The 27,435-nt window shown below is 57.5% G+C and overlaps 1 protein-coding gene across 1 annotated transcript in view; it reads right to left on the bottom strand.

Annotated features, from left to right (window-relative positions):
• PTPRE (protein tyrosine phosphatase receptor type E) overlaps positions 1-27,435 on the bottom strand; it is a 115,345-nt gene that overhangs the window by 54,844 nt on the left and 33,066 nt on the right. The window contains exon 2 of the mRNA XM_080642877.1: positions 16,040-16,062. The gene's annotated coding sequence lies outside the window, so the exon portion shown is untranslated. The remainder of the gene's footprint in view (positions 1-16,039; positions 16,063-27,435) is intronic.

Here is a 27,435-nt window from a genome sequence, read left to right as displayed (position 1 = left end):
CGAACCTGGGACCTTTCAGTCTGCAGGCCGACGCTCTATCCACTGAGCCAAACCGGTTTCAGCAAAAGATAAAAGTCTTTTATTCTAGCTTTTTCTACTCAGCAGAAAGAGCCATTCTATTTCTGGCATGCTGCTGCTTGGAAGGGTGGAAGTCTCATATCAAAAATATCTGTTTCCTTTTTCCCACAGCGCTTCCTAAAACATAAAGGGAAACGTAGCCTCAGGTTCTACGCCCAAGTCTGTTCTCCCCAAACTGAAGCTCCGCAGCTGCCTCGCTACCCGGTTCTCCCTCGCTTGGGGCAAAGCGGAAGGTCTTCGGCAGCTTCTTTATTTCGCGTTCAGTGGGTCGAACATCGCGGCAGCGTGGACGTGGTTAGCAATGCAGGCACCACACGGGCACCCCCCCACCCCAACGTCGCGGCTTCAAGTGTGTCGGAAGGAAGCCGGTGTGAACGCCCCCGGCCGCAGGCGGGCCTGGAGCCTGGAGCGCAGTTGGCGGCAATGCCGGCTTTCCTATTTAATGCCATTCCGTTCCGGCGCCAGCCCCAGGTGCTTGCTTCCATGCTGTCCTGGAATCTGAGGTCCGGTGTGCTGGGCACTTGCTTTGTGCCAAGGACGGTGCTAGGGAGTGGCAGCCTCTGCGGCAGTTACTCCCCGTCATTTCTGCCTCCAGCAAAGACGCACCAGCGTCAGTCCCAGGGACGGTTCTGCGCGGCGGGACTGCGGCCCGGGCTCCGAGCAGCTCCCGGGCCCCATGGTGCCCGTGAGGCACCACCCTCCGTGAGGATTAAAAACAGAACAAGGCAGGTCCGTCATCGGCAGCTTCTCCAGTCGCCGCCTCCCCTGCCTCGGTGACTTCGATGACACCTCAGTTGTCTGCAAACCCATTTCTTTTCTCAAGACACCGCTTCTCATTCATTTCCTGGTGACAAGGAGTTTCTGAAAAACCATCTCTGCCTGCAACCGGATCTGAGATCTCTCTGAGGCCCCCCAGGGGGCCATTATCCCCCCGTTGCCATGGTGATGCTGCAGCGTCACTGCCCTGTGCCACTGGGCTCCACAGCAGCCACAGCACTCGCTTCCATCGAACCATTGGCTCCCCGAAAACAAACACTTGGCCGTGCTAAACTTCCCAGTGAACGCTGAGCTTCTTCCCCGCGTGGTGATGGTCGGGCACAGCCAACGTAGAGAGCATTTTTTTTATTTTTATTGATTTCAGGGAGGAAGGGAGAGGGAGAGAGAGAAACATCAATGATGAGAGAGACCCATCCATCGGCTGCCTTCACGGGCTGCCTCCTGCACACCCCACACTGGGGATCAAGCCCGCAACCCGGGCATGTGCCCTGACGGGGACTCGAACCACGACTTCCTGGTTCATGGGTCACTAGCAACACGAGCCAGCTGTACAGTGATTTAAAGCAAGAAGAGACATCTTCAAATACCTTCATTTACTCCCTTTCCTTAACTTCCGGGGAGTTTCTTACTATGTCCAATGATCTGAGAAATGTTTTTTTACAAAACGTGAAAGTAAGAGGCCTGGGCGTGAGGAACTGAGAGCGTTCACCGCTGGGAGTTCACCTGAACTGACCATTTTTGAAGCAACAGCACAGTTTCACTTCGCTTTTAATTGGTGAGCAGTGTACACACGCCTACATGTGCTTATACTCATTCCCGAGGTCTCCGACTGGTGAAGTCTGGATTAAACAGAAAAGACAGCTGCCCTCGCTGTCTGGCTCCGTGGTCAGAGTGTCGGCCTCGGACCGAAGGGTCGCAGGCTCGATTCCTGGCCAAGGGCACGCACCTCGGTTGCAGGCTGGATCCCCGGCTCAGGTCTGGCACATGCAGGAGGCAGCCAACTTGATGTGTCTCTCTCGAATCCATGCTTCTCTCTCTCTCTCTCTCTCCTCTCCCTTCATTCTCTCTGGAAATCCACGGGAAACATACCCTCAGGTGAGGGTTAAAAAGTGAGAGCAGACAGACGTGCTCACGGGCCGCCTCCGCCGGGTTTCCTAAGGGTGGCCCAGTCAGGTGCTGCCTCGCCCTGAACCCCTGGCGGCTGGTCCTCTGAGGTTCGGGCCCTTGCGTCGGCGGGTGGGATGGTGTCCAGCTCTTAAGAGTCCGCCTGGGACGAGGGACGTGGAGGATCGCCTTCGCGGCCTATGGCAGCCCGTGGAGCATGCAGCTTCATGGCCTTACCTCCCGAGCACACACGAGCGGACGTGGACACTCGGGGCCAGCAGCCGGCTGTCCTCGGCGCCTACCGCACACGGTCCTGAGGGCTGGCCTGACTCCCGGGAGCCGGCGCCCGCAGAAGGGATTAGCCACCTGGACTGGACTCCAGAGGCCGCTCTAAGGAACAGGGGGGTCCGTTACGAACGCCACCGGTCAAGGAACATGTCCGATCCACGCGTGGCCCAATTCGTGACGTTAACCTGAGCTGGGGCTCGCTGCCCGCGCCTCCGGTCTTTGCTCGGTCCCCATGTGTGCTCGGCTTTCTGGTTTTCTTTTCTCTCTTTCTTCTTGGCTCCCCACTCTGAAGGCTGCCAGGCTGGGCGAGGAGAGGGTTGTTGGCTCAGGGACTGAAAGCGGCTTTCTGTGCGGGGAAGGAATGCCGTGTCCCTGGGGGCCTCGGCCGCCAGCACCAATAGGCACCCTGCTCACAGCACCCACTCCCTGAGAGGGGGCGCCGGGCATTAGGGAACCCGCAGCAGGGCGCACGGCCGGTGCTGAGTGCAGAGCCTACGTGCGCGGTGGGGTGCTTGGTGGGGTGCGTGGTGGGGTACGTGGTGGGGTGTGTGGAGGGTGTGCAGTGGGGGTGCCTGCACCCCCCTGCCCCCTCCTTCCCCGGGACGAAGGTTTCAGAGCTCGGCTGCAGATGTGGAATGAGCCCGAGGGTGGAGGCTGGGCCGGGTGCCCGATGTGTGGATGGGAATTGGCAGGCACGGGTTCCAGGCTCTGGGGCCACAGTTAGAAAAACTGGGGGCGTCTCGGGGGGTCAATGCTGAGCGACTGCATGGCTAGAGTCCTGAGCGATTTGAATGGATAATGATCCAAAGTCAGTCTGAGGCAGGACGAGGCAGGGCACCCACGGGTGTGCCCCCCAGCCTGCCCCGCCCGCCCCACATCCTGTTAGCCGTGTTTGTGGCTGTGGAAGGAACGGCTTCAACAGGCCAGGTTTGGAGACCCCGCTTTATGGCCTGTCACAGGAACGGGGTTCCTAGCCCAGGAACTGCCTCGGGCGAAGTGCAGGTGCAGGTACACGTTCGGACGGAAGCTCCCGGCGCTGCATGTCCTTCTCAGGGGATCGCCTCCTTCCACATAACCAGGCACCATTCACCGCCCCGCGTCCACTCGGGGACCCCGGCATCCGGGAATGAACGTGAGCGCCAGTCCCGGCAGCGAGACGACCACGGCCTGAACTGCCCCGGGACCCCAGCCTCCGGAGCACCGGGGCCGGGCCGGGCGGCTTGCTGAACTCGCAGACAGCGCCGTGTTTAGACATTTTGGAAACGGGTGTGTGCGTGTCTGAGCGTAAACACAGACCGAATGCTAGCGAGGCTGGGAGCACGATCAGGGCCCCCTGACCCCTTCCCTGTCGTGCTCAGCAAACCCTCCACGACCCCACGCGCACTTGCTTCAGGCGGCCCGCTGTGCCGTCCGGAGCGGGAATCAAGGACGGCAGCATCGCCGGGAGACGCGGCTCCCACGTGGGTGTTTACCCCCGCCTCCTGCAGGACGCGGCCTAGGGGACCACGGAAGCCTGGGCACCGTCCAGGTCCCGCCGCCAGCCGCTCCAGGCCGTCCGCGAGGCCCCGGTGGGCAGCTCTGGGCTGCTGGTCCGGCCCACGGACCCTGCGCGTTAGGGCCTCTGGGACCCATCACGCCCTTGACACGGAGGCCCTAGCAGTCCACCGAGGGCAAAGCGGGTGCTTGAACTTGGTCTCCTGGCTGCCACACGCACGTTGGGGCGAGCCCCCCTCATTAATGGGGGGCCGGGGGGCCCTGTCTCATGAGTGGACTTCTGTGATTCCCTCATCCTCAGAACTCACAACCCCACACACCGGGAGACCCACGCTGGGTTCCCCTGTCTGAGATCTCAGATGGTGCGGGTGGAGGCGACCCGGGGACCAGGCTGTCTCTCGGGAAGGGGGTGGGAGGTCTCCTGTCAGGTGTCTGCGCTCTGCTCTGACGGGGCCATGGGGTGGGGGTCCAAGTCATTCTTCTCAGCGCACAAACCTGCAGCTGATAGCGGGTCCTCGACTCAGACTCAACCTCCGATTGGTGGAACACACCCCCTTTTTCAAGACACGGCATTTCAGCGCTCAGAGGTGCTCTGATGGGTGGGTGGTCCCTTAGCTCTTAGGAATCCTGGGGGTGGGGGGCAGGAAAGAGAACCACCATCAAAAAAACAAAATCAAACCCGGCCGGGTGGCTCAGCGGCTGAGCATTGAGCCATGAACCAAGAGGTCTCCGTTCGATTCCCGGTCAGGGCACATGCCGGGTTGTGGACTCGATCCCCGGTAGGGGCGTGCAGGAGGCAGCTGATCAATGCTGCTGCTCTCTCATGGATGTTTCTCTCTCTCTCTCTCCCTCTCCCTTCCGCTCTGAAACCAATAAACATCTCAGAAACACAACAAAACAACCCTCCACTATGACAGGTCTGCGGAGAGACCGCAGGAGAAAGGAGAAAGCTTTTACCCGCTTTTTTGTTTTGTTTTGTTTTGTTTTAAATACATTTTATTGATTTTTTACAGAGAGGAAGAGAGAGGGATAGAGAGCTAGAAACATCGATGAGAGAGAAACATCTATCAGCTGCCTCCTGCACACCTCCTACTGGGGATGTGCCCACAACCAAGATACATGCCCTTGACCGGAATCGAACCCGGGACCCTTCAGTCCGCAGGCCGACGCTCTATCCACTGAGCCACACCGGTTTCGGCTTCCCTGCTTTTTTGAACAGGAGAGCCAGCCTTTCATGGAGCCAGCAGTTCATGGTATGTGCCACCCCAGGCGCTGGAGACGGCAGACAGAGTCCTCTGTTAGCTGCCTCCTCCGACTCCATCCGCTCTCCCCGCCCATCCATTCACCGGTCCCCTCCTCCATCAGCCGCCTGCGGAGTCCTGAGGTCGGCCAGGTGTGGGCGGGGCCGGGGATTCACAGACAACTGGGACACGGGCTGTCCTCCGGGCTGACACCCCCACCTTCACAGGCAGGCAGGGAGCCAGTCGCACGGCCTGGTCCCGCTCCCCTGGCCAGACTCCAAGCCAGCATCCATTTCAAGTTCCGTGTCACACGTCACAGACATCACGGCGACAGCAGAGGAGTTGGAAAGAAATCTTCCCTCCTGACAGACAGCTGAGCGGACTGCTCTCCGTCATGGGGCCACGCTGCCAAGCCAACTTTTCATTTCCCAAGATCAGGACCTAATTCTCCTTACACCACACCCTCGAAGGAAGCCCTCGCCATGGACGTAAGGAGCTTAGGAGCACCATCGGGGGCTGAGACCCGCTGCGACGGGGGCCTGGCTCTCACAGAACCTGGGATTCCTCAGTCGTCGGCGCGTCCAGGTTCATCCGGCCACGGGGCCGTGACGAGGGGCGATGCCACGCTTTTTCAAATTCCCAAGGACTCTGCTTGGTCCTTGGACAGGGACATTTTTATGAAATGCGTGTAGCCTCGGTGAGATGAAACAGTGACGTGTTTCTAGATCTTCCGGATGAATTTCAGGAAGGGGTCAATCCGTCCTGGTGACAAATGAGACCCTTTGCGCCATGATCACTGATACCGGAGTTGGTACCTGGGTTGCTGGTGCGATACTAGGGCTTCTGACCAGGTACCCGGGCTACTGGAGGAGGTCCTTGGATTTCGGACTCGGTACCTGGTTTCCGGTGGTGGCCCATCAGCAGATGAAGCAGTTGAGGCTGCTGGTCCGGTCCCATAGCTTGCCCCTCAGAGCATCTGGCCTTCCCCAGGGCTGGGGAACGGCGAGCAGCACCCCGACAAAGGGTGGTCTCCTCTCCAGGGAAGCCAGCTCCAGGAGCCCTGAGCCCAGGCCTCAGAGCCGGTTAGAAACAGGTCATCTTGGAAGAAAGCACCCCCTCCGCCCCCACCTGCTACCCCCTGTACTTTCTTAATTTTTTAAAAATATATTTTTATTGATTTCAGAGAGGAAGGGAGAGGGACAGAAACATCCATGATGAGAGAGAGTCATTGACTGGCTGCCTCCTGCATGTCCCCCACTGGGGATCGAGCCCACAACCTGGGCATGTGCCCTTGATTGGAATCGAACCTGGGACCCTCAGTCCGCAGGGCGACGCTGTATCCACTGAGCCACACCGGCCAGGGCTGGGCCCCGTCTTGATAGTCAGAAGGCTAGAGCCTTGCAGAGGTGGGCGGCTCAGGAGAGGGGGCACCTTGGGAGGCGGGCGACTTCATTAAACCCACAGGGCGAGTGAGGCTCGAGGTCGGGCCTCCTGACCCCCCGGGGTCACCCTTCACTCTCACCCCTGCTCCTTTGCGGACCCTGTTGTTTCTACCAGGCTGACTCCATAGAGCAGGCCGCCTCCCTGCCATGCCCCAAAATCACCCTGTTGTCCTCTGACTTGCACCATCTCCTGCCCCACTGGACCTCTCCGCCTCTGCATGCATGCCCATTGCCCCGGTGGCCTGAGCCAGGCTGGGCGGGATGCGTCCCTGGATGGATGGGTGGCCGCTCCCTCCCTCCTCTGAAGGGCGGGGTTGAGGTGAGGGGAGCAGACGTGGGCCTGAGACGAGCTAACAGCTCCAACGAGGCTGTGCACCAGATCCCAGCTGGGCGGACAGGCCGCTCGGAGGAAACAGAGTGGACGGGAGGAAGGTGCCACGCACGGTGTGGAAACTGACTGTGTCCCGGCTTCCACTGGGGAGACGACCGCACGGCCCCCAAGCGGAACGGGCTTGCCGTGACATGAAAAAACGTTAAAACATCACACAGCTTTCAAAACCATCTAGACAGAAAGCAACATTTGGGGTGTTTGATGGGGCACGGGCTCCTCCAGGGAGAACACGGGGGTCGCGGGATGAGACCGTCCCTGCCATTTCCTAGGAGCCTGGAAATGTCCCCGTGGCCCCGCGCCCCCACGCTCGGAGGACTGCAGCGCTCAGGTGACGATCAAACATAATTCTTCAAAGGAAACAGGGCTTGCCCGGCTGGTGTGGCTCATGAACCAGGTCACGTCCGATTCCCCGTCAGGGCACAGGCCCAGGCTGTAGGCTCGATCCCCCGGGTGGGGCGTGCAGCAGGCAGCGATGGATGATTTTCTTGCATCCCGATGTTCCTATCTCTCTCTCCCTCTCCCTTCCTCTCTGACATCAATAAAAATGTATTTAAAAAAAAAATAAAGGAAACATGACTTAATCCTCAGCTCAAAAACAGACAGCCCTGGGTAGTGAATCACTCATTAAAAATTCAATAAATCCGCCCCCGACGGGAAACGGCATCACAGAACGTCAGGTGGCTTCGCCCTGGGAGGAAGCAACCGTGAGCCCTGGAAACAGCGAGGATTCTGAATGGATCCCGCTCCCACTGCGAGCCCCGGGCCGGCTCCCTCCCAGCCACACGCTGAGAGCTCCCGGGAAGAGGGGGGCGGGCACTGGGGGTTTCCATGGTTTCCGACCAGAGGAAGTGCTCTGCCTTCCCGGGAGCCACTTCTTCAGGTCAAGGACACCCTCCCCGTCCCCCAGAACCCCGCGGGCAGGACCTCAGAACAGCGGGCAAAGGGCCTTTGCTCCATTAACGGATGCGCCTGCTCACGGGTTAACATCAACGCCCGTGGACCCCCAGCCGTCCCCTCCTGCCTTCCAGCCACATCTCGGAAAGCAAAGCGTACGGCTGCCTTTCAGAACATGTCCCCTTAGCAAAGCCCTCCTTCTAGGCCCCTGCCTCTTCTGGAAGGAGTGGGCAAGCACCTGCATCGAAGAAACAGGGACGAGAAAACGCCCCAGGCGGCTTTGGAAGTGGGGCGTACAAAACAGGGACGTTCCACGGACAGGCGGCACCCCACAAGGGAAGGCGGCGTCACGTGGCCCCGGACACGCTGCACACACAGCCGTGGCTGCTTCGGGGGCCTTTCTGCTGTGAGCTCAACACCAAGAGAAGCATCTCCCCGGGGTCACAGAACTCGATGCCTCGGAGAGAACTGTAAATGTTCGCCCGCCTTTTACTTTACAGACAAAGGAGGGGTGGCTCGGGAGGGGCCTGAGTCATTCAGCGCTGGAGAACTGAGCTGTTTCTTTTTTTAAATATATATTTTATGGATTTTTTACAGAGAGGAAGGGAGAGGGATAGAGAGCCAGAAACATCGATGAGAGAGAAACATCCATCAGCTGCCTCCTGCACACCTCCCACTGGGGATGTGCCCGCAACCCAGGTACGTGCCCTTGACCGGAATCGAACCTAGGACCCTTCAGTCCGCAGGCTGACGCTCTATCCACTGAGCCAAACCGGTTTCGGCTAAATACATTTTTATTGACGTCAGAGAGGAAGGGAGAGGGACAGAGAGCCAGAAACATCGATGAGAGAGAAACATCCATCAGCTGCCTCCTGCACACCTCCCACTGGGGATGTGCCCGCAACCAAGGTACATGCCCTTGACCGGAATCGAACCCGGGACCCTTCAGTCCGCAGGCCGACGCTCTAGCCACGGAGCCACACCGGCCAGGGCTGAGCTCTGTTTCTGCCCACTCCTTTTTCTAGGCTCCTGCGCAAAAACACAACCCGAACTGGGATCTCCGACCTCGTTTCCCAGGAGCGTGCGCGGCCCCGAGCCCGCAGGAGGCACGCACCGGGCGGGCGGGTGCAGGGACCAGCCCGGGCCAGGCGGCGGGAAGGAAGTCTGGTGAGTGTGCGAGGAGAGATTAGAAACTGGATTGGTCAGCAGATCACACCCGGAAACAGTTCGGAAGCCTGGCCAAGACCAGCTCGGGAAACGGTTCCAAAACACGACTACCTGCCAGGGAACGGTGTGCAGAAGCGCCCCGGGACAGTCTCTTTCGTTCACGTGCTCTATGCCCGGAATAACGGCGAGGTAACACGTTTCCTAACGGAGAACGTTGATTTCTTTTGGCCGGCGGCACCTCCCTTTGGGGGAGGGAGGAGAGGACCTGGCAGAGCGCGGGGACACCGGCCCACAGCCCCCCGGCCCGTGTTCTCACCGTCAGGGTGGAGGCGAGAATCGCGAGCCCACCGCCTCCGGGAGCCTCGGAGACCCACACCAGACAGTGAGCTTGAGCCGCCCTGTGAACTCCCACGGGCGCTACCTGCCCGCGTGGGGTCCTACGCGCGCTGTATCTTTCCAGCGTAAGGCCTTTCATTTTAGCTATCTGGAAAAACAGGAAAGAGATCAAGCCCTGTTTTCTGTGACTAAATATCTCCACCAACATGGCGCTTTTACAAAATTAATTTCTCTGCGGCAACGTGGGAGTTTTAAAGAAGTGCCATTTCTGATAGCAGATCCATCTTTACAGAGCTGTTTGGACTCATTTGAATACGTCGACATATCGTTTTTAAGTTGTTAGAATTCAATAAGCCCCATCATAAAAGAACACAAATGCAAGTTTTGGGGTGTTTTTTATTTTTTTTTTGCTTATTCTCACTTCCATTCAAAACCAAGAGGAGAAAAGCAACTCAGGGAATCCATCATGCAACTGGCTTTAGTTCAGTAATGCCACAGGGGTCTTTCCTTTCCCCACATTTTAGATTCTTTACACTAAACTCCGCATCATAATAAGCAGGTTTAATATCTATATCTATATCTATATCTATATCTATATCTATATCTATATCTATATCTATATCTATGTCTATCTACACACACACTGAGTGGCCAGATTATTATGATCTCTGAACGCATAATCATCTGGCCACTCAGTGTATATCCTATATAATAAAAGGCTAATATATAAATTGTCCCCTCGACCAGGAGTTTGACCAGCAGGCAGGCCGGCCAACCGTCCATGTCCCCTCCCCCTGGCCAGGCTGGCTGGACCCCACCCATGAACGAATTCATGCACCGGGCCTCTAATATATATATATATATATATATATATATATATATATATATATACACACACACACACACACACACACACACACTGAGTGGCCACGTTCAGAGATCATATGCGTTCAGAGATTATGCGTTCAGAGATCATAATAATCTGGCCACTCAGTATATATCCTATATAATAAAGAGCTAATATGCTAATTAGACCAAACAGCAGATCAACTGTCCAGATGACCTTCCAGACGAGGCCGGGGCTGCGAGGGGCTATGAGGGCCGAGCCCCTTGCACAAATATATATATTTCTATTAATTTCAGACAGGAAAGGAAGGGGGAGAGAGAAACTTCAATGATGAGAATCATTGATCGGCTGCCTCCCGCACCCCCCCTACTGGGGACCGAGCCCACAACCTGGGTATGTGCCCTAACCAGGAATCAAACCGTGACCTCTTGATTCATAGGTCAACTCTCAACCACGGAGCCACACCGGCTGGGCCTAAGAAGCAGTTTTAAAAAATCATTTCCAACCGGCAGTTTTGAAGCCGAACGCATCTAATATCCTGTGGCTCAGTGTCCCGATGCACACAGGGACGCCCCCAGCGGCTGGGGCAGGAGCTGGGAGAGTCCCTGAAGCCACGGGATTGGCTCGCACACCTTCCCTTTGCCACCGGAACTCACTCCCGAGGCCGTGTCTCCGTGGGTCTGAGAAACCTTTCTGTGACTCACACCGCAAAGGCTCTATCAATCCCTGCCCTCACGCAGGGTGGGTGACGCCGCCTCCTGGGGGTCCGCCGGGCCTGCAGCTGATGACACCATCAGCTCCTACAAGGTGAGGACAGCCTTGCACCCGGCACGCCGGCCCCGCCCCGTGGCCCTGAACACAGGCCCCCCGGCCACCAGCTCCCTGACCCCTGCCCTGGCACCTCCCACTTTCTCACCACGTCCTGGGGCCCACAGTGCATTTCACGGGTCCTGTTGTTACGGACAATGGGAGGGTGTTTGGATGATAGAAATAGGAAATGTCCGGCTTCACGGGGGTGGGGTGTTGATGTGTGCGGGCAGCCCAGGGCCCCACAATGGTCGGGGACTGTTTTCCTCCGAGGCGGGCCTGCCCCAGGGTTCCTGGCGGCCTGACAGCCAGCAAGCAGCTCAGGCAGTGCCTGGCGGAGCGGGGACCACAGGGTTTCCTGCGGCCACACCCAGATTTCCTGCTGGGCTGGGCGAGGTTCACCCGCTGCTGGCCAGTTTCTCCCTTCCCCGGAGCTTCCCAGCCGCGGAGTTCTGGAGCGTGCATCTACATGCCTTATCACCTGCAACCCCCACATAAACCCTCACAAGAAGGCTCTCCTCGGAGCTTCCCTTTACCTCTCGTGCTCCTGGGGCGGCCCCGGGGGACCATCCCGGCCGGCGACAATCCATGTTTTCCTGCCTGTGGCTGCCACGGGGTCTCTGGAAGGAGGATTCCGGCTCCGAGCTGGGTCTGCTGGGAGCTGGGGCCGGGCGTGGGTTTATAGAGGGAAGCTGTGTCCTGGGCCCCCACCCCCCCGCCAGGGGAAACTGTGACTGCTCGTGCCCAGGCCTTGGTGCCTGACAAACCATTACGCAGCTGAGTTCTTTTGGGGCGTCTTGGAAGAATGTGGGGACTTTCCTGGGGGTGGAATGGAAGTGGAAGTAGAAGGATGAGTCTGTCTGTCACCAGCAGATCCAGAAACATTCTACTAGGTGGCTGGCGGCTTCTTCTCACCCAGTCTCCAGGCGACTCACTGCTCTGGTGGGAGAAAGGCTTTTTGCTCAGAAAGGAAACCCGTGGGATCCAAGGATGCTAATAAAAGCCCCGGGACCGGCAGAGGAAGGAAGCCGAGCCGGATGTCGTGGCGAGTTTTCAGATCGTCGGTGCTGCGCACATCCCACGGTTTTCTGCAGGCTCAGCGCAGGCGTGGAGCGCCGTGGGTCACAGGAACGAGCCTGGCCGAGGCGGCCGGGGGCGGAGTGGTCGTCCGGCCGCTGCAGAACACACTTCATTGAAAAGCTTTCAGATTCTTTTTTTTTTTTTTCTGCCACGGTGGCCATGCAGACCAAGTTCAAGGAGGAAAAATGACTCGGAGGACAAAAGTCACCCGTGTTGAAACGGATGGAGGAAGCAGCACGGAGCGTTCCGGACAAGGCTGGTGAATGAACATTCCTGGTTAAATTTAAAATCAAATTTGTATCATTTAATAGTAGCACTTAATTTAGTTTTCTTTTATTCCTTTGGTACTGCCATGAACCAAAGTGAAATAGTCAAGACACCATGTAACGCCTCAAATAGCCTGGAGCAAATATTTCAACCTGAGTTCTGTGCCTTCATACAGTCTTCATTCTGAAATTCCATCGCATTATTTAAATACTGAGAGCCACGGACTTGCAAACAGTCTCCCTGTGAGGGAACTGTGGTCATATCAGATGATTGATAAGAACTATAGCATTACTTCCGAAGTTTATTGTTAAATACAGTTGTTTTTTTTTTAAAAAAAGGAAAAATATGAGAATGAGTGGCTGTGCTGAAAAGACTCCTCTGAATCCAGTTTAACTGGGAACATTTTTGACTCTTTAAAAACATTCAAGTATTAGCATAGTATTGGTTTATTTAATGGAAGGTGAGGGATCATTGCTAGGAAGGGAAAGCCCTATTGCTCTCCACGGAGTCCCGGCATACACACTGCTACCCGGGTAAACGCCTTCTTTAACAGTTGAAAGCAATTGTCATACTTTGGTGATGATGTTAATAATAGCAACGTTCCGTGCTTACTTTGAGTCACCTCACTTCAGTGTCACCATAATCCTAGGACGTGATGATTGACAGATGGGGGGAAAGGAGGTGGGCACAGTTTGTGGGCTCCCTGTGCAGCCAGCCCTCCTCGTGTGGACCGAGGCTGAGGACAGTCTCCATTCTCAGGATGCTTACAGGGTGAGTTATTTTTTATCTTATTTTATTGATTTCAGAGAGAGAGAAGGGGAGAGGGAGAGAGACAGAGCAACATCAGTGATGAGAGAGAATCATGGACTGACTGCCTCCTTCACATCCCCTACTGGGGTCTAAGCCCTCAACCCAGGCATGTGCCCTGACCGGGAATCGAACCTGCTTCGTGGGCCGACGCTCAACCACTGAGCCACCAGCCAGGCCAGGGTGAGCTATTTGACTCAGAAGCAAGTTTCTAATTCCACAAATTAGAAATGAATTCTTTTCTGCTAGCTGAAATCCGGAAGCTCTGGACCAAGTCTCAAATGTTTAGCAATGGAAATGCCGTGGGCGAAAAACCAGTCTGATGTTCTGTCCCAAGGCCCAGCAGGCAGATTCCAGAGGCGGCGGGTCAGGATTCCAGAGAGATTCCTTGGATCAGGAGCACCTTCACTCCAGGACCCCAGCTTCCCAAAGCAGAAATCCCCTCTCGGAAATGGAGGCAAAGGATGGGCCCGAGGAGAGGGCCGTGCTGCCCAAAGCTGCTCTGGCTCCCAAGGGCCTGTGGTGGGAACAGAGGTAAGACGTGGACTCCTGGATGATGCTCAGGGACCTTTGCCCTGTGGACGAACTTGTGAGTCTGGCGCTGGCTTTGAATTGCTGCCCACTCATGGCCACAGGTCAACGAGCCAAGAGGCCAGGTGGTCCCAGAGGGGGTGGGTGGCAGGACTGGGTGTGGAGAGAGCCAAGGTGAGACCCGGTGAACCATCAGAATCTGCCTGCGTTGCGGAAGAAGACCAGTCGGTGGGGTCTGACTCTCGGGAATTTCATCCCAGCATGGTGGGGACCCACTGCTTTTGATGAGCATGTTATCTGTCCATTCGAACCCGCGTGGATGAGCCGGTACCTCTGGCTTGGGACGCGGAGGCAACAGGGATTGCCGACTCCTTGTAACGGAGTCTCTATCCAGTAATGACCTTCTCTTTGGTCCCACGGCCGGCACTTGCCCAAGGGGAGCCTGTCATTCAGAACGGACAGCGGCCAATGATGATGCGACAGAGACAGTGGACAACACAACCGGCTGAGAGGCCGCACAGGCAGACGTCCCTGTTCTCGTTCCTGACATCATTGACTATGGTTGCCGTTCCTTCATGAGAGCAACAGCCCACCAATAACCATCACCCCAGGAATGCCCAGTTCATCACCCCAGGAAGGACCAGTTCATCACCCCAGGAAGGACCAGTTCATCACCCCAGGAATGACCAGTTCATCTCCCCAGGAACGACCAGTTCATCACCCCAGGAACGACCAGTTCATCACCCCAGGAACGACCAGTTCATCACCCCAGGAAGGACCAGTTCATCACCCCAGGAACGACCAGTTCATCACCCCAGGAAGGACCAGTTCATCACCCCAGGAAGGACCAGTTCATCACCCCAGGAATGCCCAGTTCATCACCCCAGGAACGACCAGTTCATCTCCCCAGGAAGGACCAGTTCATCTCCCCAGGAAGGACCAGTTCATCACCCCAGGAATGACCAGTTCATCTCCCCAGGAACGACCAGTTCATCACCCCAGGAACGACCAGTTCATCACCCCAGGAACGACCAGTTCATCACCCCAGGAAGGACCAGTTCATCACCCCAGGAAGGACCAGTTCATCACCCCAGGAATGCCCAGTTCATCACCCCAGGAACGACCAGTTCATCTCCCCAGGAAGGACCAGTTCATCACCCCAGGAACGACCAGTTCATCTCCCCAGGAAGGACCAGTTCATCACCCCAGGAACGACCAGTTCATCACCCCAGGAACGACCAGTTTATCACCCCAGGAAGGACCAGTCCATCACCCCAGGAATGCCCAGTTCATCACCCCAGGAATGCCCAGTTCATCACCCCAGGAATGCCCAGTTCATCTCCCCAGGAATGACCAGTTCATCACCTCAGGAAGGACCAGTTCATCACCCCAGGAACGACCAGTTCATCACCCCAGGAATGCCCAGTTCATCACCCCAGGAAGGACCAGTTCATCACCCCAGGAAGGACCAGTTCATCACCCCAGGAATGCCCAGTTCATCACCCCAGGAATGCCCAGTTCATCACCCCAGGAAGGACCAGTTCATCACCCCAGGAACGACCAGTTCATCACCCCAGGAATGCCCAGTTCATCACCCCAGGAAGGACCATAAGCGTTCATGCCCAGATGGAGGAGCACCCCGGAGGGCCTGCCCCACAAGAGAAAGCCAGCCAGGGCACAAGAACGGCCCCACTGGCGCAGGCTCATCCAGGGCAGAGTGCAGGCGTCAAACCCGGTGAGGCACTCAGGAAATAAGGACTCCTGGCTGCCCACGTCTGGTCCCCTCACGCAAGGCCTCACTGAAAGCGAGGTCTCCTCCGCGGCAGACCAGGTGCCGCCTGCCCGCGTGCTGCGGCCACTGCGGCAGCTCTGACGCTCCTCCGTCAATCTCCTGAGGGGGACGGAACCCCATTCCACCGGTTGAGCAGAACACAACAAGGGGATGGTGCTTCTCTGTCTAAATACGAAGACATCGAGACCATGCCCAGCGGCCTGCACGTCGAAAGGCACACAATTACGTGGCGACAACAGCTTTACAAAGCAAACAGGCGGAAGCGCAGGCCAGAAAAGCTCCTTGTCGGCAGCTGCGCCCCCCGCAGAGCATGTAAGGAGCCATGACCACCGATGCGACTGCGTGCCTGGGCTCCTAACCGGCATCGAAGGGACGCCCCCGAGATGAGACAAGGCCCCTTTAAGAGTCGGGACAAGGCAGCGAAAGGAAAGCTTGTGGAGACTGTTCTCAGCAATACATTTCAGGACCCCGAGCAGCTGAGCCAGACTTTAAATGCAAACAACAACAACAACAAAAAGTAAAAGTAGTGGGGTACGAGCCAGTTCGAGCACGTTAAGGCGTAGACCTCAGTCGTAACACGCTGCCAGAGGGCCTTCTTTCTCTGGAAGAGGAGTTTCCTCCAGCAGTGAAACCCCACACGTTGTTTTTCGGCAGCTGACTCCACATCAAAAATAGCTTTGATAAACGTGTACTCACCCAGGGCCAAGGCGGGCTATAGTCTGAAAAAGAAAGAGAAAGAAAGGGTCAGTTTCCTGGTTAATAAGCTCAGCTGCCACTTCTTTCTCTACACCGGGGGTTGAACGTGCCCACGTTTGCTTCACTGCTCGGGTCTCCCTGAGGCTTTTTATCTTCAGGACCATAAATGCTTTTTGCTGAAATCATCAGCTTTCAAAAGGGTCCTTCCCCAAACTCTCCTGGACTCCCTGGTTGTTGGTTGATGGTGGAGGTGGTGGCTGACGGAGATCTGAAAAGCTTGCCCGCTAGCCCCTAAGGCGCCCCATCAGTCAGCTGCTCCTTCTGCAGCCCACAACGGCCCTCCCCCTGAGGCATCCCCTCAGCCCACTTTCCCTAGAGACACCCACTTAAAACCTGCTTGGGGTATCCCCTCACCCCAGTTAATCACCGTTCGGCTTCCTCATTCCCCACAATTTAACTCTAATGCTCTTTTAAAGACAGTTTTATTGAGGTATAATTTACATACCATAAAATCCACCCATTCAAAGTATATAATTCAATGAGTTTCAGCGTATTCTTGAGTTTCATAACCATCACCATTATCTCATTCTACATTTTCATCATCCCCCCAAAACCCCCATGCCTTTTCATTCATAAACTCCCCGGCCCCACTCCCCACCCCAGCCCCTTTTCTCCCTACCCCATGAGCCCTGGCAACCACGGATCTACTTGCTGGCTATGGATTCGCCTATTCTGGACATCCTATATAATAAAACCCTAACATGCAAATCGAAGAACCGTGGAATGACCGGTCATGACATGTGCGGACCACCAGGGGGCAGATGCTCAACCCAGGAGCTGGCCCCTGGTGGTCAGTGCGCTCCCACAGAGAGAGCACCGCTCAGCCCAGAGGCCAGGCTCACGACTGGCGAGCACAGCGGTGGTGGCAGGAGCCTCTCCCGCCTCCGCTGCAGGTGGGCGGTAAGGAGCAAGGGGTCCTAGACTGTGAGAGGGCGCAGGCCGGGCTGCGGGACCCCCACCCCCAGTGCACGAATGTTGTGCACCGGGCCTCTAGTCTATAATAATAAAAGTGTAATATGCTAATTAGACCGGATATCCTTCCGGACAACCTTCCAGATGACCTTCTGGACGAAGCAGGAGCTGTGAGAGAACCCCGGGTCCCAGAGGGAAGCCCGGGCCCGGGTGCCAGAGGGAAGCCAGTGCCGGCAGCCGGGGGAAGGAAGGCCTCCTCTTGCACAGATTTCGTGCATCGGGCCTCTAGTTCCATATACATGGGACCCTACAATGTGACATGTGCGGCTGGCTGCGTTCACTTAGTACACTGCAGGATGTCCCAGTACTTCCTTCCTTTTCGTGGATGAGGATGATTCCCTTGCCTGAGCAGACCACATTTTGTTTATCCATTCCTCAGGTGGCAGACACAACACCCGTGTTCTTGCATGAGTGGCCAGTGTGGCACTCAGCCTGCTCTTAGCCCATGGCTGGAGACATGCTCGGTTGCCGTCGCATATGTGCACTGGGAGACAAGGAAATCGATAGTCACTATTTTTAAATGTCTAGCGCAGGACATGGATTTTTCCACCAAAACAGACTACTTCTTATGTTAGTCATGGCCAGGCCACGTTATTTTAAAGCAAAGACAAAAAAGGCTCTACACAATTGTAACAGGTTGTATTAACTGAAAAGTTGACCCGTGAAGTAGGTTTAAGAGTTAAAGAAGTGAAAGTAACAGTTCTGGTTACTAAGGAATTTTAAATCTACTTGGGCAAATCCACAGCTAACATGATTCTTAATGGTGGAAGACTGAATGCCCCCGCCCCCCTTACTGGGAATAAGGCAAGGATGTCCACTTTCTCCACTCATATTTAACACTAGAGGCCCGGTGCATGAAATTCATGCACTGGGGGGGCGGGGGGGAGGGTCCCCTCAGCCCGGCCTGCACCCTCTTGCAGTCCGGAAGCCCTCAGGGGATGTCCGACTGCCCCAGAGGTGGGAGAGGCTCCCGCCACCACCACTGTGCTAGCCAGCCTGGTTTCTGGAGCACTAACCACCAGGGGGCAGTTCCTGCGCTGAGCATCTGCCCCCTGGTGGTCAGGGCACATCATAGCAACTGGTTGTTCTGCGGTTCGGTCTATTTGCATTTTAGCCTTTTATTATATAGGATTGTACTGGAAGTCCTAGTCAATGCAATAAGACAGGAAAAATAAATGAAAGACATAGAAATTGGAAAGAAAAAAATAACACTATTTTAATTCTCAAATAGCATGAATGCCTACATAGCAAATTCCAATGAATCTACAAAAAAGCAACTGGGAATCTACCTGTGGGTAACATGAAGTCACAGGTTTCCCAGAGTGCAATGGAGCCCAGGGTAACACAGCAAGTGGCAGGAAGGTGAGGGGCACTGTGGTGATCCCTGGAGGACGGAGAACTGCTTTTTTGTAAGAATAACCTATTATAAGAGTCTACCCCTACCGATCCCCCAGAAAGAATCTGGGAAGATGCTGGAGGGAGTGACTTGTGGTGTCTGCCTGGGACCAAGCATGGGACAAGCCAGGAGCGGAAGGAACCCTTAATATTTCAGGATCCCTAGAAATGCTAAAAACGACCTTCCACACAACGCTGAGTCACGCTAGCATGAAATGCTGAGTCATGTCAGCATGATAGAGGACCAGTGACAAGCCGAAGCCTATCACATGCAGAAGCAGGGCTGCCGGCCAGACTGCGAACCCCAAGGAAAACCCCAGTCGCGTGAGAACCAGATGGGCTGGCTAAATGGATGAATGAGCACCATCGGCCACATGTCCATCAAACACAACCCATACTTTTACATTAAACCTTGAACTGATGCTGTGTTGTTTTCATTCTCTCTCTTTTTTATTGCATGTCACGGGGTGACATTGGTGAATACAACTCTATAGGTTTCAGGGGTGCGATTCTATAACACGTCCTCTGTACACTGTGTTGTGTGTCCACCACCCCACGTCACGTCCCTTCCATCACCACTTATCCCCCCTTTGCCCTCCTCTACCTCCCATCCCCCGTGTTATTTGGTTAAAGCAAGAATACACGGAACGGCGGGCTCTACTAATAGATCACACATGGTATCGGCTTGGGGCGCACACATGTCAGCGAGAAACCACAAGCAGCAGCTTCTCTCAGTAGAGAAGTCGAGAAAAACCACCAGCCAGCGGACCCTCTACCGCCAGCCGGGCCTGGTGCAGATGGCTGCACGCAATGGAGCGAAACATTGAAAAAGGTGAAATGAGCACATTCCACAATGGGGGAGGGGAGGGTGGGCCCCGTGGACACACGGCTCCTGGAGGGGGCGGGGGTGGCATTGAGGAGCTTGCACAGTGTCCTTCCGCAATGGAGAGGTCCCTGGTCTTACTGGGGCAGCACCGTCCTCCAAAAATAGGAAGCAGAGAAGCTGTTAGACTGATGGTCGGTCAAGTGCCTCAGCGGCTGCTGATGTTGTCTCTCCCACAGCCCACAGTCAACCCTAGGAAGCTGGTGGAGTCCCATATTTTTTAATTTTATTTTTATGTTTTAAATATATTTTTATTGATTTCAGCGAGGAAGGGAGAGGGAGAGAGAGACAGAAACATCAGTGACAAGAGAGAATCATTGATCAGCTGCCTCCTGCACACCCCACATTGGGCATCGAGCCCACAACCTGGGCATGTGCCCTGACTGGGAATTGAACCGTGACCTCCTGGTTCATAGGTCAATGCTCAACCACGGAGCCACAGCAGCCGGGCAAGTTGAGTCCCATTTTAAAGATAAGACTGAGACCTGATTGGTGTCGCACAGAGCAGGGCAATGGGCAGTGGGGACCCTAAGGCAGGGTCGCTGAGACCCCGCGTGGCTGGGCCGAATGGGGAAGCCCACGAGGGAATCCAGCCCACACTGTCGTGACATCTGTCCGTCCTTTCCCCTAAGAGAATTCCCCTGTAATTCTTCACCTTCATGGTGGGGCACAGCCTGTTCGGGGCGACGTTGCCCCTGGAGAACTCTTAACTCTAGAAAGGGCTCCCCTGTGGTCTGTGCGCCAGAAAGATCTGGAAAGGCCCAGGTGGGCCACATACTTCCTGTGGAGGTGGTGAGTGGGCAGGAGATGCCTGGCTCACAGAGGCCTGGGCCAGCTGGCCGCGGAGGTCTGGCTGGGCACACAGGCACCATCACCGGCTTCCAGAGACCAGACCCGGGAGAATGCCCAGCTGGACCATAGAGAGGTGGTGTGAGGGCACGGAGCAGGGGAAATCACCTGGGGGCGGAGAGGCCAGGCCAGGCCAGGTGCTGGCTGGGGGCAGAGAGGCCAGGCCAGGCTAGGGGGTGGCTGGGGGCGGGGAGGCCAGGCTAGGGGGTTGCTGGGGGCGGGGAAGCCAGGCTAGGGGGTGGCTGGGGGCGGGGAGGCCAGGCTAGGGGGTGGCTGAGGGTGGCTGGGGGCGGGGAGGCCAGGCCAGGGGGTGGCTGGGGGTGGCTGGGGGCAGGGAGGCCAGGCCAGGTGCTGGCTGGGGGTGGCTGGGGGCGGGGAGGCCAGGCCAGGTGCTGGCTGGGGGTGGCTGGGGGCGGGGAGGCCAGGCTAGGGGGTGGCTGGGGGCGGGCAGGCCAGGCCAGGCGCTGGCTGGGGCTGGTGCTCCTACAGGAAGTGGCCTCGCTGCAGGGTCTGGTCCGGATCCCTCACCAGATAAGGAAAGACCACATCACTGTGCGGCCAGCCTTGCAAAGAACAAAACACGACGCCAGCACTTAGAACCACCCCCTCGGAACTGCTCCATCCGGGAAACTGCAGTTCTTCCTCCTGTGTGCGGTGCTGAGGTGGGCAGAGCGGGGCAATGTCTCCACGTTCAGGCAGCAGGAAGGCCTCTTGCTCACCCAGCCTCGGGCCGCAGCACCACAGCCATCCCAGCGGGCGGGGTGTGCGCGGCGGAGGCCGTATCTACGCCTCCTCATTCCAATGACTGGGCAGCAGCCGTTGGGAAATGTGGGGACGCACCCTCCCATTTAAAAAGACGTCTGCATGCATGCTCCTGCGTGCCGAGTGCACCTCGAATGTGAGCATCATGGCGGGGTGACGGCATACAGCCAGGTACACAGGAAAGGTCAGGCAGTGCAAGGAAAGGGCGTGAACTCTGACCCCGAAGCAGCCTCCCGGGACCCAGCGCGGAGCTGTCCTGGCTGCACCCTCTTGGTGCCACATTTCCCAACAGACCTGAGCCGTCCTGCTCAGTGGGTCAGGGCTCTCGGGATAGCGAGGGGCGTCGTTCACTACCCGGCAGTGGCCCTCGAGTACAGGACTCGGCCGATTCACTCCAGTGAGCCGCATGCGGGTCGTGAGCCGCAGTTTGCCGACCACTGGTTTAGACGGATGGTCCGAAGGGAAGGTCATCACTGCCCGTGAGGACACAAGAGGCCCCCCCACAGGCCCCAGTGCACGGGGAGGGGGGACCCTCAGCGATGAGGGCCCAGCGCTGCCCCAGTTCCAGGCAAGGTCACCGCTTCCAGGCGGTAAGTCAGGCGGCGGGAGAGTGCGGGAGCCTGGCTCACCTGGGCTCAGAGGCCCAGGACCCCCTCCGCCACGTCTCTCGGTTTCCTGTTTCACCTTCCGGGCATCAGCCAAGCTGTGGACGCCTGTACCTCTACGGCAGGGAAAGCTCTGGAAGGAGCTGCTGAACCCAGCGGGGAGGGAACCTCCACCAAGGACAGGAGTGGGGCGAGTCCTCTGCTGCCCGCCCTGCAGCCAGCACGCCACCTCGAAAGGGGGCGGGAGGGACCCTTAAAACAACGCTGCTAATGCAGCAAAAAGACCCATTTTCTCAAGCAACCACTTGGCCAGTCTGTGACCCACAAGCTGGACTTCTAATCGGGGGGCACCGTTTAGGAATTACTCGTGGCAGCTGCTCAGCAAAGGCCCTGTGCCCCCTTCTCTCCGCCCCCCGCCCCCGCTCCCCCAGAACCCGCGAGGGCTCCGGTAGATGCTGCCGGAACTGTACCAAGCTGCCAATCACAGGACAGCTGTGACCCATGGAGCCGTCCACTCGGTAACGGGGCACAGACGGTCCAGGCCCAGGAGCCCGTGGCCGGTCAGCAGGTGATGTTTCTTCCGCATGCCACCCCCGGAAGTCGGCCACTTCACCAGGGGTCATCCGTGAGCCCGCCCGCCCTGTCCCGGTTTTAGTGACACCCCTGTGACCAAGTCTGCTTCAGGGTGCCACACGCTCCTCTCAGACAGGGTCCCCGCGCAGAACCCCACAGACCTATTCTCTTGCTTCCTGGGTGCTGGCTCTTGGCTCCGACCTGCCCCACCCCACCCCACTCCATTTGACTGCGGTAAACTGAGTCAGCTCAGCCGTGACCCAAGACAGTGCTGGCCAGTTCCCTCCCCTCCTGGAGGGCCCGGATCCTGGCCGGGAGGACGGGCACCGTGCCAGGGAAACGCGGGCCCCTCGCGGTGCATCAGGACTCTGTACAAACATCACGCTCGACACCTTCCCGTCTGCAGAAGAAGGAGATCAGTTGGTGTAATGTGATCACTGTTCGCCACGCCTGCTTGTCTGCCGGTAAGCGGCCTGGGATCAAGGGCTGAAATAAAATCACCCACTCAGGGAAAAGCCAGGGCCGGCGGGCCACCGTGGGCTCCCCACCCGCGTGGAGCTGTAATTTTATAACATACGCACAGGGCCACGTCACACCAGAGAGAAATGGCCACGAGCATGGGACAGCGCCTGGCCCGGGGAGGCGTCCGGAGCCCTGGGCTGACGGGTGAATGACGTCACGGTGCCATCAACGAGGAGCAAAAATGCTGTGACTCCGGACCTGCTGCTGCCCAAACACGCCCGAGGACCATTCTCTCCTTCCAGGCGATTCTCTGAAACTCACCCTCGAGGTCGGCGCCCGTAGGGAGGGCCCTGGTGACGAAGCCTGAACACACCTGCATGTCTCCACCGCCTGGGCCAGGCAGGAGAGAGGTGGGCTAGAGGAGCAACTCAGGTGGCAGCGCCCTCACCCAAGTACTGCAGTGCCTCCTTGCTGACCTGTGCCAGCACCTTGATCACACGCTACCTGACACTGTCTCTCCTCGCCCCGCCTGGGTGAATGGGGCCGAGCGGGGTGGGTTTCTGGAGAGCCAGGCCTGCTTCACTCCTCCCACTGGGGTTCTGCTGTGAAAGGTACCCAGGACGGACTTCTAGGGGGCATGATGTTCATGGGGACCCAACTGTAAGCCTGATTCAGAAGACGTTTTTCTTCTAACAAATGTTCCCTGAGCCTCAGAGAAAATGATTTCTCTCTCAGCCTCAGGCACTGAACCCCCGTTCGTAGGTGTCATTTTCCGGAGCGTCAATGTGAGGAGGCTGAGGCCCGAGGCCAGGCTGCTGAGCCTGCGCGTGCAGGGCTGGGCTGGTGGCTGTCCTTACCCTCAGCCGTGAACAGCAGCAGCTGCAGAGGCCCAGGGCGAAGCCACGGTGCCCACGCCCCCGCACCCTGAGCCATGGCGTTAAGTGATTACTCAGAAGCCCCGTGCTCCCCTGGACCCAGAGTGAGAGGAAGCGCACACCGTGCTTCTGAAATTAAAAGTAACAACTGATGCTGTTGATTCAAATGCCAGTTCCCACCAACCCTGGACAAACGGCAAAGGGGCGGGACCGACCTGCCTAAACATTTTGGCTTAATGACTCCCTCCACCTGACGGCTGATCTGACCCATCAGCTCTCTACGAAGAATCTGTGTGAGCCCTGACCGGTGTGGCTCAGTGGACAGAGCGTCGGCCTGCGGACTGAAAGGTCCCAGGTTCGATTCCGGTCAAGGGCATGTGCCTTGGTTGCGGGCACATCCCCAGTGGGAGGTGTGCAGGAGGCAGCTGATCGATGTTTCTCTCTCATCGATGTTTCTGGCTCTCTATCCCTCTCCCTTCCTCTCTGTAAAATATCAATAAAATCTATTTTAAAAAAAAAAGAGAATCTGTGTGAGATGCAGGAAGAGGAGGCTGGTTCTAAAATGGGGTGGGGTGGGGTGGGGTGGGGGACCGGCCTGAGCATCACCTGCGTCCTACTGCCTGAAAGAGAACAGCCGAGAGTCTCCACCGAACAGGGAACAAAACCGAGTTACAGCACAAACATGTGACCCGTTCTGGGCAGGCCCCGGCCACGGGCGCACGATGTCTGCTGGCAGTCTGTCCGTCCACCTGCCAAGGTCAGCCCTCCTCTTCGGGGGGAGGGGAGGGAGGGGGCCGTGGTGCGCTCAGTATTCTCAAGGAAAATGGGTTTTCTTTCTTTTTTTTAAAATCCTCACCCGGGAATATTTTCCATCGACTTTTAGAGAGAGTGGAAGGGGAGGGGAGAGGCACAGAGAGAGAAACATCCATGTGAGAGAGAGGCATCGATTGGTTGCCTCCCGCACGCACCCCGAAAACCCGGGGGCCTTCAGTCCGACAGCCAGCGCTCTAACCACTGAGCAAAACTGGCCAGGGCTGTGTTTTCTTTCTTCACAAGGAATCACCTTAAAATGTGTGGGCTTGAGCAGCTTCCAACGTCTGCATCATCCCAGGCATTTGGGTCAACCAACATGCAGATGTCAGAGGGGATGGGCGTGGGTCTCAGATTGGGGGGGAGGGCGGGGCACCCCAGGTCCTCACCTGCCTCAGGTTGGCCAGTAGTCTGCCCAGTCATCCAGGTCCGAGGGAGCAAGGAAGGCAAGGGGTGGGCGCTCCCCAAGCCAGAGCCCTGCCCGCTGCCCCCGCGGCAGGCTGGTGACCTTGCCAGCTGGTGACCTTGGGCAGGCCCGGCACCGTCCCTGGACTCCGATGGCCTCTGCACACGAGGTCACGGGCAGCTTCAGAGGTTGATCCAAGGACACAGTGTTGTGTGAAGGAGCCTGTGAACTCCGAAGGTGAGACCGTGAGGCCCAGGAGAGGGGCGGGCGTGGTGGGGGGCGGGGGGAGGGAAGCCAGGTGCCCAGGAGTCAGAGCGGCACTGACGGTCTGCCGGGCGCCACGCTGGCCACACTCCCGCCAGGGGCCCATCTCCCATGATGACCTTTCCTGTCCTTGATGGGAATGCGTGATAACCGGGACTGAGCCCTGTCACGCGTCCTCACGGAGGCCGAGAACGGGAGGGCACGCAGTTACAGCGAAGGAGAAAGAATGCTGGGAAAATGCGAGGCTGGGGGAATCAATCCGGGGGTGTGGGCGCCAGGACCCTGAAGCCGCTGCCGGAGGTCACGGGGTCAGGAAGAGGCGGAGGGGACACCACAGCAGCCGACCCCACGCTCTCAGGAAATGACGCCCCCGACGTTAGCGGGCCCCTATGCTTCGGTCAGGGATCACTTCCTGGGAGACAGGCTGCGTGGGGAGCAGCCCAGGGCCACGGAAGAGGGGGCGCCGTGGCCCAGTGCCCAGCGGAAGGACACTGGCCGGGACGCTCCCTCATCCACATGCTCCGTGGTCACCGCACACCCCTTCCTAGAAGCCAACCGTTTCTCTAACGTCACAGCTGGGGACACGCGATCCCATCTTCCTGCCTCACCTCCAACTGGGATCTAGGATTCACCAGCAAATTCCAAGACTAGAGGGGCTCACTGAGCACAGGCTGGGTCTCCCCGAAGGTGGAAGCTCCGGAAGTGGAATCCGGGAACCGGCCTGGAGCTGAAGGCCGCGCCGGAATTTGACAGGAGGCCCCAGGGATCGCTGCCGCACCCTCCCGCAGTCCCCGGCCTTCCCATGGGGTCCCCGACCGGCCAGCACCAGCCACGCCCTCCTGGCCTGCCCTGTGGAGAGTGGGGAGTCTCATTCAAGAGCAGCCACGTGTCTGACAAACCCGCTTCCATTGAAACTAAACCAGGCCTGTCTGGTGGCTCAGGGTCCCCCCACTTAGCCCACACCGAGCCGGTTTTGTCATTTAATTTCTGGCCACGACAGCCCATGCATGTTTGTGTTTTATGTAACTGCAAGAGGAATCCAGAACGCAGCCACGTGCGCGTTTACGTTTTGATGTGAAGTGTAACAGGAAGGCAGCGGGGAGCCGAGACTGCTCCCCAAGTGAAGGTCTGTGAGCACTCGGTGGGGAGCTGGCCCCCCTCCCTCTGCAAACACCCGGCCAGGAGTCAGAGAACAGTTTATCCCAGACAAGCCCACATCCCAGCGGAGAGCACGTGTTTTTTTCTTTTTTTTAAGAGAGAGAGGGAGGGAGGGGGAGAGACCGAGAGAGACACAGCGATGTGAAAGAGACACAGGGATCGGCTGCCTTCTGCATGCCTCGACTGGGGCCAGGAATCGAGCCTGCAACCAACGTACGTGCCCTTGATTGGAATCGAACCCGGGACCCTTCAGTCCGCGGGCCGAAGCTCTAGCCACTGAGCCAAATGGCTGGGGCCATCCACACTTCTGCACATTTGCACGGGGATGCAAATCCATGTAAGGGCTTAAAATAGCCACCGAAATGGGGGGGTGGGGCGGTGCTCATCAGTTACCATGGGAATCACTAACTGAAGCGCTTCCCTTGTGTTTGAAGGGTCCCTGCCAGGCTGGTGACATTTAGGATGATAAACTTCAGGGGGCAGCATCCATTTCCTGCCATTTGAGGATGATAAACATGTCAGTACGCAAGTTCCAACGTCAGAAGCTTCGCAAGAAGTGACGCCGACGTCGTGTGGCGGTGACACTCCAGCCACGGAAATCCACTCTGAACCGAAACCCGGAATCAGGCGCACGGCCTTCCAAGGGTCCTGAGAAACGGGGACGGGGGCACTGAGGGCCACATGCTCCCCAGGCGTCTGGGTGGGAGGGCGCCCCGAGGCGGGCTGGACGGACCCTGGCCACACCCTCCCCGGCCTGGCTGCCCACAGAGGCCTCTGGGGAAGGAAGCACTTCCCATTCTCCACGCGAGCCGCTCCGCACAGGCCCACACTGTTTTCCTCTCTCCTCCCGCCAAAGGGGGGGGCTGTCACCGCTGACGGGGGGAACGAGGCTGCAGCTGGGGTCGCCCCTGAATGCTAAGCGTCCTTGCCTGTGCAAGCTGAAGAAAGCACTTCTATGCCCCGAAGAAGGCCACATAGAGGCCGGGCACGTGGGGGGGGGGCGGGGGGAAGACTCCCCACACCCACACGTTGGCACCGGCTGAATGCACGCTCACAGCAAAGAGGGGGGCGAGTGGGGACCCCTTGTTTCTCTATCAGAGAAAGTCTCGCATTTGGGGCTAATGGAGCTACATGATCATGAATTCCAGTGACGTCTGGCCGATGGCAAATCCACAAGTGCACGCATTGACGGGACCTACTGCAGGGCCTGGGGACACAGAGCGAAGCTGTGAATAGACGAGTGTGTGTGTGTCTCCAGGAGCTCAGGGTCAGAGGGGACCAGGTGAAGCTGGGGGGTGAGACCCCACGGAGCCACAACAGCT

The sequence above is a fragment of the Plecotus auritus genome (genome assembly GCF_963455305.1).
Source record: "Plecotus auritus genome assembly, chromosome: 9".
Taxonomy (NCBI): Eukaryota; Metazoa; Chordata; class Mammalia; order Chiroptera; family Vespertilionidae; genus Plecotus; species Plecotus auritus.
This window is presented reverse-complemented; position numbering and strand designations above follow the sequence as displayed.